We start from the raw sequence: 9,516 nt of genomic DNA, 5'->3' as shown, positions 1-9,516 counted from the left end.
AATGTTATCGCTCATTCTACATGTTGTGTATGTCGTGACCGAATCTTGTATTATTTGATTGCCTGCGCGACACGAATTGCGTATGCCCCGTTTCATAAATAGCAGTCAACGCTGTGGAGGCTAGAGAAACTTATTGCAGTGGCTTCTTTTGCTCTTGGATATAGTTTGATGTTTTCTTACCACAATAGTGCGCAACTTTTTTTATAGGCTCGGTATTGAATGAAAAAAGTTTTAATCTTTAGAAAACGCACACTGTGGTATTCGGCTTCTAATTCGTTGTTTGAGACCATTTTTGTTTTTGTTGTTCTTTTAGGGTTTTTATTTGCAACTCGTTGCGAGGAACCTCACGTGCATGCTCCCGCGAGTAAACACTGTTGCCGCGCAGCGAAGCACAGATGAAACGCCCAGCGAAGCATCGACGAACCGCGCGGAGTGATAAGTTTTCTTGACCAAACTTCTTGCGTAGCTTCCTGAGCGTTGGTTGCAATGTATGGAACCGAGTATAGTGGTTTCTGGAAACCACGCAGGCACCAGTGATTACATTAGAACATTCCACGAGTCATATGTAAAATCCGACGTGCTCGAACCACTGCCCAGATTTTGGCGATCGCCGACTGTGTTCGCTGCTAATGCTGCGCTTTGAGCGTAGCCTGTTTCTGTGGGCACAAGTTTGCGCAATAACAACTTAATTTCATAATTCATAGTTTTACTGCTGTATTCTTCACTGTCACTACTGCGTGACATCTGGCGGAAGTACTAGTGCGTTCATGTACCGAACGGGCCCGCAAAGCCGCGGTCCAAGCCCGAAACCAGAGGACAACGCCAACGTCGCCAAGGACAAGTCAGCTGGCCGTGTGAAGCAAGGACTGCTACTGGAAAACGGACCTCTTCGTGAGAAGGCCACTGGGATCAAGGCCAAGTCAACGAGGCAGCCCTAGTATCCCCCATTCTGCTGCAACAACCTTGGGAGCCACCAACCTTCTGTCGATCATCGGCTGAAGACCCTGAAACCTGGTTGGAGACGTACGAGATGTCAGCGCCATTCAACCACTGTAGCGGCGATGACAAGCTGCGCCATGTTTATTTTTTGTTGGGCGCGATTTGGACCTGGTTTGAGAACAAATAGAAAACTCTGGTGACGTGGGATCTATTTCTTGATATCTTAGTGAAGACCTTCACGAGTGTCGCACGATATCAAAGGGCCAATGTTCTCTGAGAAACCAGAGTGCAACTGCCGAACGAAAACAAGGCGGTCTTTACGGAGATGACTCGCGTCTTTCACCCCGCCGACTTCGACATGTCTGAGAAATAGAAAGTTTGGTTCGTGATGTGGTGGGGAGAAAAAATAACTATTCGCCGGATTGATACGTGACCCGTCCAAGACTGTCCCATAATTTGTTTCGCAGATCAAAACGGCCGAGGAGATGCTCGAAATGCGCACCAGGCAGTACAACCGCCGTACGCTGACGCCGAAGCTCAAGCGCTAGGCACGGATGACCTGCGTGAGACGATCTCAGTGGTTGTAACGGAACAGCTGCAGAAGTTGTTCCCAATGTCGCTGCCCCAGGTGGCCTCGAGTGCTGACATAGCTAAAGAAGAGCTTCAGCGGTCACTGAAAGTACGTGATTTTCCGGCACCACCACAACTCCAGCCGGAAGCGATGACCTACGCCGCTGTCAAGGTCCCCCTCCACAATTGCGCCAAGGCCCCCGCAATTCTGTCGTCCACCGTTGCCGCCGCCAGCACGTGCGCCCGTCGCCGAATACAGCTACCCGAGGAAGACGGACATCCCGCTCTGCTATCGCTGCGGCGAAGCCGGCCAGATCTACCGTCGACGCCCATACCGCGACTTGGGACTACGAGGGTTCGCCATCAATGCCCCGCGCCCACAGCGAGGCGAACGGCCACGTGATATCGCTGACTACCTCGCCGCCATTCGGTGAGGCCCTCGACCACCGTTTTGTTTGCCGTCACCAGGCACTTACCTCTTACCCACTTACCTCAAACAACTAAGTGAGGTGTTGTCGCTTAGGGTGGCGTTAGAGCGAAAAATCTACCAAGCCCATTGACTGCTACCTCAGGTTGTGGAAAATGAAGGAAAAATGGTTTATAGGCTTAGTCACATGGCTACAGTACGGAAACCCGCCTCAAGCAGGAGCAAGTTAAACGTCCAAGTTCACATCAGGACCGCCTGTCCTCACTATCGAAAAATCTACGTTTTGAATCCCCTCGTCTACACAAGGTGAGTCGACTAGGGAATCTGAAGAATGTCCAGCAGCTAATTACAGTCCTCGATTTCGTGGCGATACGCCGATACCACCCTCATGCTCGCAATAACTGGCCGTACCTCCGCCTTCGAAGAGACTGGTTTGGAATATGTGGCAAGAAAGCAACCTGCTGCGCTCAAGTTGTCGACGTTGTTCCCCTCCTTTTTATTTTTCGCTCAGGGTGCCGAGTAAAGGGTGGGGTGAGGGCCTTTTGTGGGGCCTGTCAAGGGCTGCTGTCCATGCTGCGTTGACGTCTGGATAGGTGCTGATGGTTGGGTGGTGGTTTGACTCGTGGTAAACATCTAACTAACTGTGACCCGCCGTGGTTGCTCAGTTGCTATGGTGTTAGGCTGCTGAGCACGAGGTCGCGGGATGGAATCCCAGCCACAGCACACGCATTTTGATGGGGGCGAAATGCGAAAACACCCGTGGTACTTAGATTAAGGTGCACGTTAAAGAACCCCATGTGGTCAAAATTTCCGGAGTCCTACACTATGGCCTGCCTCATAACGAGAAAGTGATTTGGCACGTAAAACCCATAATTAAAAAAAAACATAATTACCTGTGACTCCCAAATCGTCGTCGTTGTTCCCCTTCCTTTTCATCCTTCGCTCTGGCTGCCAAGCGATAGGTCAAATGGCAGGTAAAGGGTGGAGTGAGTGCCTTTCGTGGCACCTGTCAAGAGTCGGTGTCCGCGCTGCGCTGACGTCTGGATAGGCGCTGATGAATTGGTAGTGGTTTGACTCGTGGTAAAAGTCCAATTAAAATATTTGTGGTGTTGAGACGTAACAAACACTCTTGCCGCCAAGAGATTCGACCTGAGGGTGACCAGATGTCAGGTTGCGCGAAGCGTCGATGTTCGGTCGTGGCCTCGCGGAATGTTCTAGTTGTGATGGCTGATGTCACATGGCAGCTCGAGGGCTCCGCCCTCGCTTTGTTGTGTCCACCTCCCTGGGAATACACAGCCACACACAAACACACACTCATCGGCGTGCCCGAGTGACTCGCCTACCGGACGCTATGATCTCCTTATCACTTTACATTGTTTGACCTCTCCCTCCGTCTTCCTCCTTTCTAGTCGTGGTCAGCTTTCGACAAGACAGATGTAGGTTGCGAAGTTCCCCAAACCCGCTACCCTTAAGAAACTATGCAGCTTCGTGGGCCTCTGCTCCTATTTTCGCCGCTGTGTGGAAAAATTCGCTATGATCATTGCTCCTTTCACTCAACTGCTGGCTGGAGACAACACCCTATCCACCTGGTCGGAAGCATGTGAAGACACGTTCGCGACCCTACGCCGTCCGCCCACCTCTCCTCACATTCTGCGAGATATTGACCCCCCTGCCCTACTCCAAGTCCATGCGGATGCTAGTGGGGCTCGCCGAACGCAAATGTGGTGTGTCAGGAATACGTCGTTGCTTATGCTAGGCACATGCTCACAAAGTAGGAGCTAAGCTGCTGTGTTGCACCATATGTGTATTTAGCCCTACTTTTCGCCCTTACAAAATTTCGGCCTTATTTAAACGGCCGCCCATTTGATGCAGCGACAGACCAATACGCGCTGTGCTGGCTATACTCATTGAAAGACCCCTCTTCCACCTCGCACGCTGGGCGTTCCGTTTGCAAGGGTACGACATCCGGTTCGTGTAACCCTCTACGTAAAAGCACACCGATGCCGATGCTCTCTCCTTTTCGCCAATTTCATTTGACGTACAGAATATTTGGTCACTCAATATTGTTCTGTGAGAACTTGCCATCGATGACATGCGATTTGAGAAGAGCAAGGACCCGTGGATTTCTTCGATTTTGGAGTTTCTCGCTGATGCTACAAATGTTCCGACATCTAGGGATCAATGGCGACAGGCGCATCACTTTGGCATTCGCGACTGACTCCTCTACCCTCGCAGCTATCTTCCTGAGGGCCGGCAATAGCTTCTAGTAATACCACGTCATCTCCGGGCTGATTTATGCGCATCGTTTCACGCTGATACCCAATGTGCACATGGTAGCGTGTTAAACACCTACACCCGTTTTCGGCTTCGGTGTTAGTGGTCTGGCATGTACAAGTTTGCTCGCAAGTATGTTCGCTGCTGCCGCGACTGCCAGCCCCGAAAGTCGGTACCTAATTGCACTGTCGAACCTTTACAGCTGTCCATCGCGTCCTTTTGATCGGCTCGGAACCGACATTCCCGGTCCCCTTCGTTGTTCTGGTGCTGGCAAATGCTGTATTATAGTTGCGGTGGACATCTCACACTCTATGCAGAAACCGGTGCAATTCCATCTGCAACTGCTCAAGACGTTGCATCATTCATACTGCGGCATTTTGTTCTTCTTCACGGAACCCCTCAGGAACTTCTTAGTGATCGAGGGCGCTCTTTTCTGTCTGTAGTCGTGTCGTCGCTTTTGAATTAAGGAGTGTCATGTCATTCAGCGGACCACTAACGCGCATACCATCCGCAGACGAATAAACTGCGGATGGTAGTACGGTTAAAACCGCCAATACGTGGTTTCAACCGTACTATTGGCGACATGCTCGCAATCTTCTTCCTTGCGTCCCATTCGCCATAATACCGTCACTCGAGCCACTACCATTTTTTCTCCATTTTTCTTAGTGTACGGCCGTGAACCTTCCTGCAACATCGATATAATTCTGCCCGACCAGCCTGATTCATCGGAACGTGTTCCTGTATCTCATGCTGCGGAGCTAGCATGCTGAAAAATGCAGACAACTCGCCCGTTGGCTTACCACCGCAGGTCAAACACACCAGAAGCATCGTCCAGGTGGCGGCTCTGACCACCTGAGCTTCCCTTCATATTCTTTGGTTTGGCTGTGGGCCCCACCTTTCGCCCACGCCTTTTCCTCTGAGTTGCTGCCAAGATATCACGGCCCTTACCGTGTGCTTCCACAAACTTCCCCCGTGAACTATGTCGTAGAGCCTGTGTCGGCGTCTTCTGACCAGCGCCGCCGCGTTCAGAAATCCTTCTACGATTCCTTTATGTTACCATATGCTCATATCGCCAGAACAGCGTCTTTTTCTCCGGGAGACAAATGTAACGAAGAAAAACCGCCGGTGAGCCAGGCCTATCTCGAGCATATTATGTACAACGAAGAAGAAGTGCCGGTTAGTTAAGCGCATCACCGGCGCTTTATACCCACGGGATCGGTTCTGAGTGTTCGCAAGGTTCTGACTGCCACACCGAGTTTGACCTCTCGCACTTCGCGTAACCTGCCCCCCAAAAAAGCCTTGACAAATTATACATTTGAGTCTTATGGTACAAAGAACGAGTGAAGGGCATCATTTATGAAAAATATTGAGCACACAAGGATACGCGATAACAAACAATCCAGAAAATATAATTTTGACTGTCCGCTAAATGTAAAGGTGAAGCTTGTTCTACGAAGTCAAATAACGAAGTATGTTTATTTAGTAAATTGTGAACCAGCCACTTTAATAACTGAGTGTATGTAGAATGTAGAATGCACTGTTTGTAGCACTGTATGTAGAATGAACTTGTCACGATCTACTTTGTACTCTAAAAAGGCGACTTGACACAACCTTCGATCAAACAAAATAATAGTGTTTAAAAAATAACCTTCCTTGACATATGAAAAAGTATGTTCATGCGTAGATAAATTATAGATGGAACAAATATAAAAGAAATCATTCAAAAATTTAAAGAAGCGAAGAAATTCACTAAAATGTCAGAAGGAGGCTGATAAGCGACTGCGATTGCTAACGAGTTGCATTGATAAACGGAATTCGCAACTTCACGTCGTAGTGCAATACTCAGGAATAACGCTGTTATGTAAATTGTGCTTTACATACAAGGCGCCCCCCACAATCCGTCTAGGCAACTCTTCTGAAACACTTCTATAAATCACCATGCAATGGCACTGTTATGAGCACTAGAAAGCAATGTTTCTGTGCGGGCTAAAACATCAAATTTAAGAAGTAATGATGACAAGAAAATATCGAGATCATCTTTATTTGCTGAACTGTGAGCATTAGGGTGATCAAAAAAGAAGAGTGGCAGCTTGAGGTAATCGAACATGACGATTCTAAAAGAATCAGTAGTCTGAAAACAAAACCTGTAAGGCCTACACAATCACACAAAAAAGAACGGCTATGTCACGACATCGTGCGCATGACCCTAAATCATCTTGCGAAGATCGCATTCACTACAAATGCGAATTACGTTATCCGCTCCTTCTTTGCGCGCAGAAATGTGCCCGTTCTTCTGCCACAGAAACGATGCTTAATTTATTTCCCTTTTATTTGTGCCAGCCGCAGGACTGCCTTGTTCGTGGATGTCAATTGTTGTCCAATATGCGTGCTCTTGATTCAAACTGCTTCGGGTGATTGCGACACTAGATCCATTCATCTTCCAGTGCTTATGGTCGAACGCGGATAATCATGACTGGTTCTTTACCAACGCGTCGTGGAGGCCGGTGAAGGGCATCTTGAGCGTTCTTCGAAAGCTAGGAAAGCTCAAGCGTGTGTGCCAGCGTATTCGTCTTGTCAAGTAATGTGTCCTATTTTTTTACAATAGTGAGAGCCTCAATATTGCCACGATGGCTGTACTGTTCTAGTTCATGAAGTTTACTTTTGACTACTATGTTTCTGGCGCTCTGTTAAACTCGCTTTCAACAAGCTTTTTGAGCGCAGCAACATCATTTCTCTGGTTTTGTCAAAAAAACTGGTACTTGTCTAAGGTTCAAAATGAATAAAACATAAAATGACGTTTCGAGACCACTACAGGTCCCTTGTTCACGATGAAGATGAGCGCAGGAGGCGGCAATTATTTACGTGTTAGGTGGCTCAGAGTGCGCATGTGTATCTCGGGGAGATTACCCGTTGCCGGTTAATCGCATTTCTAGTGGTTTGAATATGTAAAGATCCTAAGAGTACTCTTGAAGATAGGCACTCCTCTGTCGCTATTATGCTCGCAGCCTCCGAATCGATGATGCGATTAGTAGCCATGTGATGATCCGCCAAGGCGTTTGAATTTGCATTGCCCTTCCTGACATCGTTCTTGTGCTGCTGAATCCTTTTAAAATTCCCAGTTTCACCTATGTAGGATGCGTCACAGTTCTTACACGGAATCTTTGAGATTACCCCTGGAAACCTTGACCTTTCAAAAGGTTCTTTCACGCGTACGAGCTTCTGTCTTAGTTTGTTTGTTGGCACGTGTGCGATTTTACAAAAATGTTTACCAAAAACCCTTGCCAGTGCCTCACTTATGCCTTGTGCATAGGGGACAGTTGCCCGCTTCCGCTTCTCTTTTTCTTGTACCCTTGCGTGGTTAGCAGCTGACGACTGCAATTCTTGAGTCCTCAGAAGCTGTGCTGCGTAGCCGTTGTTGGAGAGGTCCTTCCTTACCACGGCTAGCTCTCGCTTGCGCAGTCAACGCTCGGAGCAGACGCACGAGCGAAGAGTGAAGCGGCAACGGAGCCTTTCTGTCCGATAGGATGCGCAGAGTCGAGCCTCAGGCACGTCCCCGTGTGTGCCGGTTTCCGATACACTCTGGTTGCAATACCGTTTGCTGAACGTATTATAAAGACCTCGAGGAAGGCAATCTGTCAATTGTTTTCTTCTTCCATGGAGAACTGGTTACTTGGTATAAAAGAGCTCAGATGCTCATGGAAAGGACTTGGCGACGAATCACTGTAGAACAGTCGTCTATGTACCGGGCAAAAAATTTCGAGCGGTCTTGTACGAGGTAATCGCAGAATTTTTAAGTGCCCCTATGTATCTATGTATCTATGGGCCGAGTATCCAGTTGACCATGGAAGAAGAAAATAATGGACAGATTGCCTTCCTCGACGTCCTCATAAGACGTTCGGCCAAGGGTATTAGCACCAGTTTGTTTCATAAACCGACCATCATGGGGAGATAGCTGAGGTTCGACTCTGCGCGTCCTATCGGACAGAAAGGCTCCGTTGCGGCTGCACTCTTCTCTCGCGCATTGCGCATCTGCTTCGAGCCTGGACTGCGCTAACGAGAGCTAGCCGTGGTAAGGAAGGACCTCTCCAACAACGGCTACGCAGCACAGTTTCTGAGGACTCAAGAATTGCAGTCGTCAGCTGCTAACCACGCAAGGGTACAAGAAAAAGAGAAGCGGAAGCGGGCGACTGCCCCCTATGCACAAGGCATCAGCGAGGCGCTGGCAAGAGTTTGGGGTAATTACAGTCTAAAAAGACCACACGTGCCAACAAACAAACAAAGACAGAAGCTCGTACGCGTGAAAGACCCTTTGGAAAGGTCAATGTTTTCGGGGGTAATCTACAAGATTCCGTACAAGAATTGTGACGCATTCTACATAGGTGAAACTGGGAATTTTAAAAGAAGGATTCAGGAGCACCAGAACGATGTCAGGAAGGGCAATGCAAGATCGAACGCCTTGGCGGATCATCACATGGCTACTAATCGCATCATCGATTCCGATGCTGCGAGCACAATAGCGACCGAGAAGCGCCTATCTTCAAGACTACTCTTAGGATCTTTACATATCCAAACCACTAAAAATGCGATTAACCGGCAACGGCTAATCTCCCGAGATATACATGCGCACTCTGCGCCACCTAACACATAAATAATCGCCGCCTCCTGCGCTCTTCTTCATTGTGAACAGGGGACCCGTAGTGGTCTCAAAATGTAATTTTATGTTTTATTCATTTTGAACCTTAGACGAGTGCCAGCTTATTTGTCAGTGGATCACCCTCGCCTGACGAGTTTTCGTCGAGCTTTGGACTATCATTTTTCTGGCTGTCAATTGTATCTTTTGAGCTGTCATATTTGTGAGAAAGTAGTTGAATTTTGGATTCATTTCCACGGCAGGCTTTTGCACTTTCGGCGATCTCGCCAACTTCGGCTACTTGAGGACGAAGTTCTGTGATATTTTATACAGTTGTTTATGTCTATTCTCAAGATTTCAGTCTTATAGAGAATTACATGATCTAACACCCTTCTTCTCACTCGTTTTACGTGCGTTACACTATCATGTTGCTTTAAAGGATTCGCTCTTGTTTTGGAAACTAGATGCAGTTGTTCTAGAGCTCTTTCCAACATGATACGGGTACTGGCACACAACACATATGAGGCTAAAGCATTCTTGTGAATTAATTTATGACACACTAAGAGTAAGATATAGTTCCGACCAAACCGCGTAGATAAATTATACCAACATGGATTACTAGAAACAATCTTCTTCTCATCCGGAAATATATTAAGAATTATTTGACATCAGTTGC

This window comes from Dermacentor albipictus, chromosome 3 (genome assembly GCF_038994185.2).
Source record: "Dermacentor albipictus isolate Rhodes 1998 colony chromosome 3, USDA_Dalb.pri_finalv2, whole genome shotgun sequence".
NCBI classification, from domain to species: Eukaryota; Metazoa; Arthropoda; class Arachnida; order Ixodida; family Ixodidae; genus Dermacentor; species Dermacentor albipictus.
The sequence above is the reverse complement of the archived record's forward strand: the minus strand, read 5'-3'. Positions refer to the sequence as shown.